This window comes from Mirounga leonina, unplaced genomic scaffold (assembly GCF_011800145.1).
Source record: "Mirounga leonina isolate KUSES-001 unplaced genomic scaffold, KU_Mleo_1.0 Mir_94, whole genome shotgun sequence".
Classification (NCBI taxonomy): Eukaryota; Metazoa; Chordata; class Mammalia; order Carnivora; family Phocidae; genus Mirounga; species Mirounga leonina.
The window spans coordinates 12,544,468-12,560,331 of record NW_023270855.1 but is presented as its reverse complement, the minus strand read 5'-3'; positions in this window follow the sequence as shown (position 1 = coordinate 12,560,331).

Sequence of the window (15,864 nt, the reverse complement as noted above, 5' to 3'; positions counted from 1 at the left end):
CAACTCTGGGAATATATTAATGAGTAAAATAGATGACACTTCCTGCTCTCATGGAATTTATATTCTGTTGAAACCAGATAAATTCTTAAAATATACAGCATTTTAGATTATGCTGTGGTCATTAATAAGGTAAGAAAAAAGGATAGGAAATACTGAGGAGTTGCAGATTTGAATTTTTGATCGAGTGTCATAGAAGGCTTTACTGAGAAGGTGACATTTGCACATAGATTTGAAGGAGTTAAAGGAGTGAGCTATATAGATATGGAGGAAGAGCACTCCAGGCAGAGGAAATGGCTAGTAGAAAGGCTCTGAGGCAGAAACAAGCCTGGAAAATTCATGGAAAAGCAAGGAGGCCAGTGAAAAGAGTAAGCTAGGGGGAAAGAAATAGGAGAGGACAGAGGAGTTAAGAGGGGGCAAATCAGGTATGACCTTATTGGCCATTGGAAGGACTTTGCTTTTTACTGAGTGAGATGGGTGGTCTTAGGAGGATTTTGAGCAGAGGGGTGACATGCTGTGAATTATTTTTTAAATGATCCCTCTGATTACGCTGTTGACAATAGACTATAGAAGAGACTAGGGAAACCAGAGACTAGGGAAACCAGAGAAGAGGCAAAGGTAGTCATCCAGTGATGAAATGAAGTTGGCATGGACCAGGTTGATGAAGGTAGAAAGAAGTGGTCATATTTGGGATATTTTTTGAAGGTAAGTGAATTATGCTGATTGTCTTGGCTTGGGTGACATTTCTCTTGGAGCCAGGGAACTGAAGTCAACACCTAAACCACATGTGAGTCAGAGAGAGATGGTTTCCCAATGAAAATTTGATGTGCTGTCACAAGAGTAAGGGAAATAGAAATTGGGTAGTTCTCAGTTGCGATGGATTAGATTATGTTACAGTCAACAACAACCTCAAACCCCAGTGGCTTAAAGCAACAAAGTTGTACTTGATGCACCAGCTGCATGTCCAACACAGAGTAGCAGGGAACCCGTGCTTATTATAATAGCTTAATGTTTTAACTTGAGTTAAACCTTGCGGAAGATATTGTGAGGCTCGATGCAGATCAAGAGAGAAACCAGAAAGAGTGTCACAGTTTTGTTTTACTCATAACTCCAAGAGGGAGAACACGTACCTCATGCAGGGCCAAATGGCGAAGCACTGGGAATTGTCATGGAGGCAGATGAAGAGAGAACTATGAGCAAGCACTTTATTGTGGTTTCTATGGGAAGGAAAGGGTGAGGCAGGGCAAGCAAGCTTATGATTGGCTAATTTGAATAATTTCCATGGACTCTGGGGTGTAGAGGCTATCCTTGATTGTCTGGAACTTGGCCCTGGGGGAATTAGGGTGGAAGTATAGTGACCTGAAGTGTGAGAGGCTGATAAGGAATGGTTGGGGGTCTGGACTTCATTGGCTGTTCAAGAAGAGGAACTGACTGGCCTCTAGCTAGGACCTCAAAACTGGGTCAGGGAAGCATTTAAAAAACTGGAAAAACTGTATTATACTCAGGGGCTCAGGCTAACAGAAACTCTACTGTCTTATGATTTCCTCATTTCAACATGACGCCTCACGATTGGTTGAAGTTAAGAGAATGAAGAATTGTATATGGGCTCTTATATGCTTCACCAAAAGAGACTCATGACACTTCCTATAACAATTAACTGGCCAAAGGAAGTCATATGGTCACACCTAACTTTAAGAAGACATGTGTCTTGAAGGAGAGGAGATCCAGAAATTCTTGGTGAGCATCAGGAAGGTCTAAACCATCAAGGAGTCAAACCCAACAGATATCCACCATATCCTCCATGGATTCCAAAACCACAGTGCACATTCAATTTGCTTGCACTTCTTTGTCCATCTTCTGCAATCTACTCATCCCCTGAGACTTAATATTGCTCACTTTTCCCTGGTGTCTGGTCCCTCTGTAATTGCCCTCCCTCTTCTCCCCAGTAAACATTTATTTTTCCTTCCTTTGTGCTCTAATAGCAGGTGATTTATACCATCTTTGACACTCCTTTCTTTTTAGTTCTATAACTGGCTCAGATCCAATAATTTGTTACAGCCTAACATTCCCCCCCCCAAAAAAAAACAACTTAGTGGCTTATGAAAACAGTGATCATTTACATTGCTCACAAATTTATGATTTGGCTAGGGGCCATAGAGCAATCCATCTCTCTTCTATATGGCATCAGCAACGTGGGTCAACTGGGGCTGGAGGATCCAGATGGCTCACTAGCATGGCTGGCAGGTTGGTGCAGGGCTTCTCCATAGGGAAGTCTGGACTTCCTTACAGCATGGTGGCTGGGTTCCAAGAGAGAGCCTCCAAAGAGAACCAGGTGGCAGTTGTGTTGACTTTTAAAATTTAGCCTTAGCTGTCCTGTGGTGCCACTTCAGCTGGAGTCACATGTCCACCCTGATTCAAAGGGTGGGAATGTAGATTCCATCTCTTGATGGGAGCAATGTTAAAGCCACATTGTAAGAAGAACATGTGGGATGGGAGGCTCTGTTATAGAAATTTCTAAAAAATGAAGTTTGGCATAGCTCTTTACCACTTCAAACCCATTTTATTATTAAGCAGGGCAATTATTAATAATAATTGATATAATTAATAAGTAATAGCAATTATTGAGTGAATGCTTCTATCACTGTGGGCTCCTTGAGAAAAAGGGGCTGTGGTTTATCCATCTTCATATGCCCAGTGCAGAGCACAGAGATAGCTGCTCTGGGGAAGACCCTGTTTGTTGCCTACTTTGTAGCCACTGCTTCACCTTTTCTTCCTTACCAACAAATCCCTCCATTTGTTTAGGAGGCGAGGGGCTCCAGAAACACCTAAGGCGGGCCCAGACCTAAGAATGAATCACCATTGGCTAAAGCATTTATGGCCTTCATATTCCTCTTTCCTGTCTTATTGGTTTAGGTAGGGATGGCCATGGAATCAAATTCTAATAGGAGATCTAAGAGAAAGTCTGTTGAGAGGAATTGTGGAAAAGATTTCGCATTTTAGAAAAAGAGAAAGAGAAACTCATGGAGAAATCCCACCTTGATTCCTACCTTTGGATGTTGTTGTGTGAGGATGTTATGTTTGAAGCTGTGGTAGCCATTTTGAAATCATAATTATATTTCCATGGGAATCTCAAAAAAGCCAACCAATATTTCTGGCATTGTTTAACTGTTAGATTAACCAACTTCTGGACCTGCCTCTTTCCAACTTTGTGTTATGTGAGGTAATTAATTCTTATTATTTAAAGCCAATTTTAATTGGCTCTTTCAGCTGTTATTTGCAGCTGAAAGCATCCTCACTGAATAGAGCTCAATTAATGTTCATAGAATTGAATTGAATTCCCCAAACTGATTTGGCCAACTTACTTAGTAGTCTGTGCCATACACAAGAATAAGTGCAAAGGATTGTAAATTCTCATTTCTGTGTATGCTGCTACTCTGAGTTTCTTTGTGAACTCCAGGGATTTCAGAGTTGGATTGCCTGGAAATGTCTCCAAACCAGAGCCTGTTGGCCCGTGTAAATCTAAGTGGTAACTTTCTTTAGGAAATTTCTTTTTTGGTTTAAACACTTAAAACACAAAAGGCCTCTGAGTGAGCTGGTTTCTTGGCATTCCCAAGTCTTGCAGCTGAGACATAATGACTAACTCCAGGCAATTAGAGAGTGAAGTTGCTACTGAGGGCCCTGAAAAATGGGGAACGCAGCTGGGAGGGGGCAGGTATTTCTGGCATCCACTAAGGATAGCTTTGCCAAAACACCTGTAAACTTCCCTAGACTGCTCCAGCACAACCTCCCACTCTTAGGGAAAATTTCCCACATGTTTGGAGCATGAAAACTTAACTACGATATTTATTTGACTTTTAAAATTCATCACAGGCAATGATTATTTTTAATAGCACATGTCTGCCCCTGCCCCAAGGGGTTCTAAAAAGGCTTCAGGGCCTTAGCCAGAATATTTTATGATGGAATAAGGATGGTGATGAGGCCAAGCCCTATTGGGAGGTGAATTATAGAGACAGGTGGTTGAGGTTTTCAAAGCCTTAGTTTTTGTCAGCCCTACACCTAATCCTTCCACTCTCTCTGCTTCCCTTCATTGGCCACAAGGGAGGCAAGTGACCCCAACCTGACCAGTCAGAGGAACCAGCTCTCTTCAGCCAGAGTGACTGGCTCAGGATAAGCACATATCCCAGTGGGTACAATCTGAGTCCCTGAGAGATGGATTCGTTGCATGGATTCAGGAAGTGGGGGGGCTCCCTATTCCTGTGGCAGTGTGGGGAGCAAGGATGATGGAAGCCTGACTCTGCCAGTGATGTAGTTCCCCTCCCATGAAGAGAGTTTGGAATGGAAAGATGGCAAGGCAGAGAAGAACAGAATTGGGTAGGCCTGAACCAGCCCTGTCTTTTGGGTTATGCAAACCAATAACCCCCACCTCATTGTTCATTTCAATTCACTTATTCCTTAACCTTTTTTTTTATGATTAATACATGCCAAGGGTCCCCGCTAGTAGAAAAGTTGCCCCAGTGCTTACTTTTCTACTGTTCTGACTAGATCAAACAATTATGTTATTTTGAGGACCAAATCATTACTATCTGGGCAGAAGAGTGTGTGACACAGGACAGATGAATTTTGATGAGGGGATGTAGAAGAAAAGTTTCTGGAGCCATAGAGGTAGTCAGCCTTTTTTTTTTTTTTAAGCTTGAAGGAAGGCTTTGGGGTCATTCAGAGACCCACCGAAGGACACTGGCTACCCTGGGGAGTGACAAGGAAGGTGAAAAAGAACAGAAGGACTACAGGTTACTATTTCCTATGACAAAATCTTAGGGGTAGTTGTAGTGGTATTTCTATTAGAGTCAAGAAAAATAAAAATGATTCAAATTGCAGCAGGAACATATTTATTAGACATTTTGAAGACATTCTTATGGGTGTATTACCCAAGGAGTTTTAAAAGTTTTCTTTTGGGGAGACATGTAGGAAAGATGAAGGGATTAGCTGATTTGAATGCAGCCATAATGCAGAAGCAGAGAGGTCTCAAGGGTAGGGTGACCAGTTTGCCTGTCACTGAGACAGGTGTCCAGGATGTAGGACTTTTAGTTTTAAAACTGAACAGTTCTGGGCAAACTGAGTTGGTCACCATATGTAAGGGATTTTTAAGCATCTGATTTGTCAGTATATTTATTTCGCATCTACTATGTGCCAAATAATAGTTTCCAGGGACCCACAGTAAATAAAACACAGTCTTTGCCCTAGAGGATCCTTAGAGATACGAATACAAAGGCAATTTCAATCCCTCCCAAGAAATTCTGTGGCTCTGTAAGGGTTCACAGCAGTTTCACTCAAAACATTTGAGTCTGTTGCTGACGTGAAATCTTAACCCAGGAATTGGGGTTGCAAGGTTTCTCACGCATCTAACCAAGCTGACAAATTTCTGTGATTGGCTGATTAGGCAAAAGTGAAGTTGTTTTGATTAGGAGTTTAGTTTGTTATCTGTCTGAAATAGACATTGTTGGTGCCCTGCCTGGATCCCATTTACCTCACTGATGTACCTATCCCTTACCTGTTATGAGTGTTGGCTAAAGGCTCATGGCTATGTTCTTCTCTGAAGAATTTCCCATAGCCAACAGCCTCAACCTCAGTGGGAAATGGCTGGGAGGTTATGGTTCCCACAGCCAATGATATGATATAAAAGTCCAGGTCTCCTGTCTTAAGGTGGGATAGTGTTGTGATACCACTGGTACTCCGGAACTTCATATGGGATCAAACTGGGGCTAGACTCCAGCTGAAACTACATCTTCGCTCTGCCTCTTTTCTTGCCTCTCTCACTTCCTTATAGTTTTTTTCTTTTTTCTTTCCCAAAAGAATCCTTATCTCAGTTTGTGTTTCCAGGGAACTTCACTGAAGATATCGTCTTAGAATAACTTGGATTGTTGAGAGGACAAAATTCATCAGTCATGCATTTCTACTAACTTGTCCCTAAAAACTCTGTGAAATCTAAAACTTAAGAGAGATCTGAAGCCAAAGTTTCTTTTCCATTTCATCTACTCATATGTTGGTGTTTTCTCCATAAGGAATAATTTTACTTCCTTGACCTGTTTATTGAAATATAAAGATTTCAAAATCTAAACATTAAAATGTACTTAGAAAGGTAGACAGCCACCCTCACTGAATTTCTTATTTGAAGACAGACAGTGGATCCACTGGCAAGTCATCTCTCTGGCTTGTTTTTTCAGCATTGGGTCAGAAGAGTTCTGAGGATTAAGATCAACAATACAAGAACAATAACAATGAGAACGATAATATTAGTAGCGGTCAGAGGAGAAGGAAGAGTATAGTATGAAAGTTAAGAGTATGAATTTTAGAGTGATAAGCATTTGGCTTTCAGATACCTCTAAGCATCACTTTCCCATTTGCAAAACAGCAATATTAATTGTTAAAAATTAACTACCCCATGAGGTACTTGTAAACAATTAAGAAGATAATGCATGTCAAGGGTTAGCATAGACTCTGATCTGCAAGTGCTCACTAAGGGGCAGCTATTAAAAAAACAAAACAGGGGTGCCTGGGTGGCTCAGTCGTTAAGCGTCTGCCTTCGGCTTGGGTCATGATCCCAGGGTCCTGGGATTGAGCCCCGCATCAGGCTTCCTGCTCTGCGGGAAGCCTGCCTCTCCCACTCCCCCTGCTTGTGTTCCCTCTCTCTCGCTGTGTCTCTCTCTGTCAAATAAATAAATAAATAAAATCTTAAAAAAAATTAAAAAAAAAAAAAACACCAAAAAACCCCAAAACAAAACAAAACAAAAAACCACTAGGAGAGGAAACCATGTAAACAAAGGTCCCAGACAGAAGTGTGCTGGAGTCTCTTGCAAGAGCCAGTTGTTAAAATTTCAGAAAATTTGTGAGCCTGTTGTTAAACTCAGCCATCTTTGCAATCCTCTGTGGAGAGAGTGTTCATACCATGACAATTGGCAGGGGCTACAAATCAGGGCTCCCCTCTCTTTCAAGAGCTGGCTATTAAGCGTTTAGCAGCACAAGAGGCCCAGGATGGGCCAAAGGTGTGACTTCTGGTGATCTTCTGTGATCACGCCCTTCTGCCCGCGGGTGTGCCCTAGGCTCTCTGTCTGCTCTTGCCCGGCCTGTGTCACACTTCCCACTTGCTCTTCTCACCTGTCTTTTTGCAGTCCTGCTTCACTCCTTCCTCTCAAATCTTCCCCTTTCTTTGAGGTCCAGACCAAGCATCTTCTCCTCCAGGAAGTCCTCCTGACTACTCCTGCCCTCCCCTGGTGCCTCTTCTCTGACTTTTCCATCTGCCCCTTACAACCCTCATTTCTGTGTTAACACTCTTATGCATCTGGCTAGTTTCTTGGAAACTTCTTAGCTCAGCACAGGCAGAGGTCTTAGTTTCATCTCATCTCTCCTTCTCTAGTGCGCAGCTCATTTGATAGTAAGGGTATAAAGACCCATGCTTCCTGAAGCTGTGTGTCAGTTTCCTGAACCTTAACCTTAGCCAATCAGTTTCCTACTCTGCAAAATATGTAGGTGGGACAAGTTGGTTTCTAACTTTCCTTCCAACACCATCCTTCTATCAAATCCTGGCTGAATTGAGAAATTTTTGCCTGCTGGATTGAAATTCAAGAACTTGGAACTTAGATATATAGTTATCCAACTCAACTGCCTAATAGGATCAGTTACACAGAGTAATTTTTCAGCTGAGGTTTATTAAGCCTGGCAGGAACAATACCTCCAGGTAGATATTACACATAGGGCCAATTATGAGAGGACAGTATCTGAATCATTGAGTAGGGATTTACATCAGTAAATCCCACACCTATCCCACTTCTGTTTATATAAATTTGCCGTGAGACTTCAACCACTTTAAAACAATCTCTTCATGGTGTGTGCATGAGTCAGGGTTCCTGGGGCCTGATGCACGAAATCACGATCAGAACTGGCTGGTGAGTCACATCCTTTGTGAATGATCGCTCCTGGGTAAGGAAATATACAGCCTCCCAGCCTACACACTGTTGATTTGCATCTCGTCTATCTGGTCACAGGGACATTGGGCCTAAAGGCCAGAATCAAGATCAGAGGCCTATTGACGAGATGCCAGCTCCATGGGACAGTTGTTTTTGTTTTTGTTTTTCTCTTTCTTTTTGGGTAGAAAAGAGTGTCTGTACATTGTGGCAGATGTACCATTTTTCTCCATCCACTTTTTGAGAAGATTCATCACAATGAGTCTCCTGCCATGGAAATGTCATTTGCCTCCAGTTGTTGCTAAAGTTCTGAAAATGAGGTTTTTGTGACACCTGGACACACCCCTTCACTTCAATATTGCCAAGGCCACAAGTGACATTTTCCTTATTCGGCAGCTGGCATCATGACATTGCCTGGTCAAGGACCATGCTTCCTAGATCTTTAACAACCTCACTGCCTACATCCTTAGTCCTTTCTTTCCAGGACTCTCAAATGCATACTCTGTGAAGAGATTCCAGTGCATTCTCATTCTCCTTTCTTCCTGCATTTCTGCCTCCCCCCTGCCTCTTCCCACTTTCCCTCTCTCCTTTTCTTTCCTCCTCCACCTGCTGGTACCTGCCCCTGCCGATACAATTTAGATACTACCCAGGCCTCCAGGAGCTTATGTTTTCTGCTGTTAACCCCTACCTGAAGTTCCCTGTCTTTTTTTTTTTTTTTTTTAAAGATTTTATTTATTTATGAGAGACAGAGAGCATGAGAAGGAGGAGGGTCAGAGGGAGAAGCAGACTCCCTGCCGAGCAGGGAGCCCGATGCGGGACTCGATCCCGGGACTCCAGGATCATGACCTGAGCCGAAGGCAGTCGCTTAACCAACTGAGCCACCCAGGCGCCCCTGAAGTTCCCTGTCTTATTTATACATCTAAAGCCTTTGGAGAGCTCAGCTCAAGGTCTAACCCAATCATGATCATTCCCATCTTTGTTTATTCATTTCACTAACATTTGTTGCTCTGTGTTAGCCTGTGCTGGTTGTTTGCCATCCAGTGAGGGAAAAGATGAGGTTTCTGTTCTTATGTAGCTTACCCTATAGTGACGGAGAGAGAAAAGAACAAATGAAAAGCAGGTAAGAAAATATCAGATCACAATGGTGGTCCCAGAATCTCCACATTGAAGGGTCTCAGGGGTAGAAATTTGTTAGTAAAATTGTTCAGGAGACATGGATATTTCCTTAATCAGATTCTGCCTGGTAAGGTTTAATGTGAAAATTTGATGAGATGTTGTTAGGACCTGGGAGGAGGGAGGAAGGGGGAGTTATTTAATGGGGACAGAGTTTCAGGTTTGCAAGATGAAGGGAGTTCTGGAGATGGATGGTGGCAATGGTCGCACAACAATGTGAATGTGCTTAATGCCACTTAAGGGTAGACTTACAAGTGGGTAAGATGAATTTTATATTACGTGAATTTTACCATAATTAAAGATAATACTGAGAAAAACAAAAAAATGGATGTTCGTTAAACATTTTTTTAAAACAAACAAAACCAAAAAATTTGTTAAACTTTTTTTTAAAGATTTTATTTATTTATTCATGAGAGACAGAAAGAGAGGCAGAGGCAGAGGGAGAGTCCATGGAGAGCCCAATGCAGGACTTGATCCCAGAACCCTGGGATCATGACCTGAGCTGAAGGCAGACGCTTAACTGACTGAGCCACCCAGGTGCCCAAGTTTGTTAAACTTTACACATACGATTGAGGTCTGTATGCATGATTATTTTTGTGGGAACTTCTTCCTCTGTATTGCTTATCAGAGACTGGTGAGTACCATGAGAAAATAAAACAGGGATCACTCTTCAAGAGCAGCTGACTAGTTGGTGGTCATGGAAACCTCTCTGAATTGATGATGATAAACTGAGAGATATCAGACATATGCTGCTTCAGGAGCAGAGCTGCCCACAAAATGGAACAGCGAGTGCAAAGGCCCCGAGGCAAGAGCTTGGAATGTTCCAGAAACAGAAAAAATGTGGCTGAAGCAGGGTGGAGGAGGGGCAGATGAGTAGGAGATGGGGTTAGAGAGGTGATCAGTCTTACTGGAACACAGCTGCCCTTTTCTTTCCATATTGTCTGTGCTTCATTCCTGCTACTAGGGCCGAACTGAGTAGTTGAGACAGAGAACATACTGCCCGCAAACCCAAAAATATTTACGACGTAGCCCTTTACAGAAAAAGTTTGCTGACTTCTGCAAAAAGCAGGGAAGTGGAAGCAGGAAAGTGGAAGCTTGGAGAGATCACTGTGGCACCTGGTGGGGCACTGGGGGCTGGCCATCCAGCTTTCTCCCGTGTTGGTCTGAGTGTTCAACTAGACCAAGGGCAGGCACTCTAGTTTGCTCCCTGTGTGGAGCTGACATGAGAAAGCTGAGGCAAACAGAGACTAAGGGACTTATTTAAGGTTCTAGAGCATTAAGTGGTGGAGCAAAGCTTGGAATCCCTGTCCAACTGACTTTTGCAGCCTGCCTGTTTCTCTTTCCCTCCTCCTGGCCAGAGGAGCAGGAAATGCCTCTGTATAACTGTGGTGCAAAACTAAGTAAATCAGTAAAACGCTGGTGGCATAAAGTATGCATAAAAGGGAGCTATTTTAAAGTACCATTTTTGGTAAAAAATGACTAGGACTAGAGGTGACCTCAAAGACTCATTGTCCCATCCCCCAATCTCTGGGAAAATTAATGTGTACACCCACAAGATAGGTGTTGATGAGTGATGCTTGATTGATCTAGAACTATGCACAGAAATCTTCATATGTCTTCTTTAAACCAGCAGGAGATTGTGTCGAATAACTTACACAACCCAAAGAACTGTTTTCAAATAGTCTGCCTGCCAAGTGTGATACTCCCGGATACTCCAACTCGTCCCAGGGGATTACCAACATGAAGAATGAAAAGGGAAGCTGGATATTTAAACCAAGAGGGAGATTTTGCCAGGCCCAATCTAGCAGGTAACATTCAGAACGGGATTTTCCAAAAAGTGAGTTTTGGCTAGCTGCTGCGGGAATCATGAATCACAAAATAATGCCATTGTGAGCTGTAAACAGTTTTAATTTATACAGGTGACATTTAAAATGCTAATCAGACCTTAAGATAATTGCTGGAAGTTAGCAAGCCTCTTTTGGGAATTCTTCCCGTTTCTATGGAAATGATTCAAGACACAACCAGATCTGTGAAGGTGTTTCTGGTCTGGCTGACTTGGGTTTTGACTTCTACAGAGCCAAGGACTTTGAGTGACTGTCTCTTGTGGTGACACTTTTGGTAATTGAAATCTATCAGCTCGAGTCTGTAATCAGAGAGTGAGAACTCATCCCAACAAGGGAAGATTTCAATGTAGCTCTTGTGGTTTGGTCAGTTTGCAAATGGGGATGCATCAACACTAAGAAAATAAGCTCTTTCACTGAGGGTGACTTTGCATGTTGATTGCAGGCCTCTTAAAAAAAAAACCAAAATCATGTAGAAGTTTTTTTATCCCTGTTGGCAATTTATCCCACAATTTTTCAGGTATTATGTTTGTTCAATAATCAACAAAAATTTGAGGTCCTGCTTTAGGCCCCCAGGACATGGTGATGGACAAGGCCCATATAAGCTCCATGGAGCAGGGACCTCATCCTTATATGGTGAGGCAGAAATTAACACACAAACCTGATAAATATGGACATAAGGTAACAGCAGATCTCTGATGAGTATTACAACTAAAATAAAGCAGGGGAATGGGACAGAGTGACATGTGAGCAAGAGGAGAGGTGGAGACTTCCATAAGTTAGTAAGGGGAGCCTTCCTGGAGGAAGTTGCATTTGAGCTGGGACCTGGCTGATCTGCATCGAGGGGAGCTCCCTCCACCTGAAGATCAGGGGCTGGAGTGTTCCAGGCACAGGGAACAGCAGGTGCTCCTACTCAGAGCTGGGGGCAGAGGGAAGAATAGGACTCACAAGCTTCCATAAATTCTTCTCCAAACCTGTTTAAAGATAGTAATGTATACTCTTGTCTCAAACACTTTTGAAAGTTTGCCTTGCTTTTTTTTTTGGTCAAGGCCTTCCATCTAGAGCATTTTTCCTGCAGTAGGGAGATTAGTCTTGCCATCAATGTATCTTTCCATTCTCAGTCTTCCTCGTCTGCTTTGCTATTTTCTAGACTTTGGCATCAGAGTCCTACGTTCAAAGCACACCTCTGAGACTGAATAAGCTTTGTGACCATAGGCAAGTAAATTAACCTCTCTGAGCTTTCATCGCCTCATCTTTAAAATAAAGACAATGATAGTGCTTCCTTCATAGGATTGCTGTGAGAATTAAATCCTATAATGAACGTAAAGGTGTTAACCTAGGACTTGGCATCTAATACTTGCTTGATGAGTATTAATAGTAGACACATTTACTTAATACCTCACAGTTTTCAAAATGCTTTAACATTCTTTTTTTTTTTTTTTAAGATTTTATTTATTTATCTGACAGAGAGAGACACAGCGAGAGAGGGAACACAAACAGGGGGAGTGGGAGAGGGAGAAGCAGGCTTCCCGCCGAGCAGGAGCCTGATGCGGAGCTCGATCCCAGGACGCTGGGATTGTGACATGAGCTGAAGGCAGACGCTTAACGACTGAGCCACCCGGGCGCCCCATGCTTTAACATTCTTAAAATGCCCATGAAACCCAGTGAAATAACCTGAGGCTCAGAGTCAATATCAGAACTGGGACAGATGGAAGTGGAGAGAAGCTATACTCATTTCGGGGGCCCCAGAGGTCTGGAGGGGCCCTGACTGCATTGCAAGTCCGGTGTGCAGATATTTAGCTCTGGACAGGGAACTTGGACACATTTTCCATCCTGGACTGGACCTGGGCTGCTCTGGCACCATGGAAACAAGTCCTTCGTAGGGGCAGTGAGTGATCTGTGCAGGAACAGACTTACAAGGGTGACCTGCTCTCCTTGTTCACCTGGGACTGAGGCATTTCCTGGGATGTAGGCCTTCAGTGCTAAGCCTGGGACAGCCCCAGGCCACCTGGGGTGGTTGGTCAGACCAGACTCTCCAGGAGGCCAATGAAAACCTAGAGGCAAAAAACAAAAAAACTGTTCAGGGATGTTTGGGCACCTTTTCTCTCTTTGGATAAGGGTGCTGTTTCTACTGCTATTTTGGCTCAAACACTAGGTGAGGCCAGTGCTTGAAAAGAAGGACATAGGTCGACAGAATAAGAACTTCCGGACTGTGAGGTAAGTCAGAGTATAAGAGGGCGCTGGGTCATCCAACGTAGGGGCCACTAGCCACATGTGGTCATTATTCGGAATGGGGTAGGCTGGAGGTGTAAAGTGCATGCAGGATTTCTAAGACTTAGCACTAGAAAGAAAAGAATGTAAAATACCTCATTAATAAATTTTGTTTATTAATGTCAAAATGATAAGATTTTGGATATACTGGGTTAAAAAAATATGTAACTAAATTTCTGAAAAAGGCAGCAGCATAGCAAGAACTTTTTTCCTTACCTGCACCCCAAAGGTCGCTGGGAGCCACATGCCCTGTGGGGAACCAAGGGACGGGGGAGAACAGTACCCAGGAGAGCTGCTCCTCCAGAGTCTCTGTGAAGCCATCGTAAGGCCATCACGTGCTGCCTTGCAGGCCCAGACTCTTCAAAGCGGCCCATGGAGCAGCTGTGTGGGGATCACCTGCGAGCCCTCGGAAATGCGGACGGTCCTGCCCCACAGCAGTCCTGCTTAGCCAATCTGTCATTGAACAAAGTCCCCAGGAGAATCACATGCACCACAAAATTTGAGACCCTCTGATCCAGGATTACATCGATGGTTCTTAAGCTTTGGTGTGTATCAGAATGTCCTGGTGGTCTGGTCAAGGCTCTGAGGACTTTCCTGCTTAACCAGCAGAGTTCTCGGTGTGCTTTCTTAGCGCTCCAGGTAATTCTGATAAACACCACAGTCGGAAGACCACCGGGCTTAAATGATTAACTAACTGCAGCTGGTGAAGGTGGTAGCTTCTCACTAGTCTGAAGTCTCCGTGCAGTGTGGCAGGAGCAAGGCTGGGGCTCAGAGGTAGGTTTGTCTGCTGGCGTTGCAAGCCGCTTGGTTACAGGTTAGTTACCTGCAGTGGCAAAGAGGTCGCCGTGGTATGAGCCAGGACTCAGATACCTGTCCTACTTCAAGCACCAAGTCCCTGTGTGTCCACCCTCCTGCAAGGCAAGCTTGCACTCTGGGTGGGAGTTATGTGGAAGTGGGGTGGTTTGGAGATGGAATGGCCTGGTGTTGGGGTGCCTGGGTGGCTCAGTTGGTTAAGTGTCTGACTCTTGATTTTGGCTCAGGTTCATGATCTCAGGGTCGTGAGATTGAGCCCTGCATTGCGCTCCATGCTGAGTGTGGCGCTTGCTTGAGATTGTCTCCTTCTGCCCCTCCCCACTCCCGCATGAGATCTAATAATAATAATAATTAGTAAAAGGAATGGCCTGGTGTTGCCCTATTTCCTTCACCCCCACACTGAGTTCTGGTCTCATGGGCCACAGGGCTGAATCAAAGACTCCTCCCTTATTGAGTGAATGCTCTGGGGCTTGGGGTGGGAGTTCACAGCTAAGTAAAGTGTTACATGCAACAGCAGAGCAGGGATTGGCACTGGTGGGACCCAGGGTAATGGGGAGTGTTGAATATGAAGACATAAACAAGGTGCCAAGGTTAAAGTCATTTCATATACAGTTTGCCCTTGGAGCTGTCCCAAGCGGCTGTGTTACCGCAGCTCTGGGCCCACCTCTGGTTTTTGCTGTAGCGTGTTGGGCAGTTTCATGCACACTCAGACTTGGTTGCCACTGGCAGTGTCTTAACCTGAGAGTTGGCTTTCTGCCTGAAGCTTTCCCCAGCATAGGGACCATTCCTACCTGGGAGTTTAGGGGAGCAGGTCCCCAAGGGATAGCTCCACACCAGTTAGACAAGAGCCCATGGATAGATGCTGTAGATTGTGGTCCTTTGGGTCACTTCTGGAAGGGGCTTCTCATTTCTCTAGTCTTGGGGTGACTTGAGCTCCCATTGCCTGGAACTACCTCAGTAGGACATCTTACATTAGCGTCTTTTCTTGCCTTCCTCTTCTCACTCCCTCACTCCTGCTTCATCTTCCAAATAAACTACTTGCCAGCCAAATCCTTGTCTCAGGTTCTGCTTCTGGAGAACCCAAATCAAGACAAGAGCTTATTCTAATATTTTTTTCTCTTTCTCCAGCCCTTCCCATCGCTGAATCTTCCTTGACCATTCTGTTTGGAACAAGAACCCCGGGTTCTTCCCTTCACTAATAAGCTTTCTAAGCCAGAGTGTGGTGTCTTCTATTGCCCACCATTTTGTTCTTTGACCGACCGGTTCTGTAAGACAGGCCCGTGTGTCAGCCAGTCAGAGTGAGAAGCTCAGCTGCCTGATATATTGTGGAAAATGCTGACTCATGGAGGTGCTGCAACGGGAAGGTGCCAGGCAGACTACTTCTTGTGCAGCTGACCCTGACCTTAATGAACCTCCCTTGGACTGATGGGCTGGGATGCAGTCCCCTGACCGTCCTTCCTTCTCCTCCTTCACTCCATGGTCAGACCTGCATTCAGTGTGGCAACTGCCTCTGTCTTCTCCAGCTGCCGTCCTGTTTTCTCCCGCAGGGCACTTCCCCTACTAAGATCCTCTCAGGTGTAGTCCCAGCTTGCTGTCTGCTTTCCAGACGACCTGGACCAGCTCATGGAGAATTCTGTCCCCATGACCCTTCTTCTTTCTTCCTGTATTCTTTGCCTGCTTTATTTCATTTATTTATTTATTTTTAAGTAAAATTCTTATTTCATTTGCCTCAGTTACCATTTTCTGTTACTTCCTCACTCTGTTCCACCCTCCCTCTCAATGTCTTCCCTTCTTGACTAATGGGGTTCCTG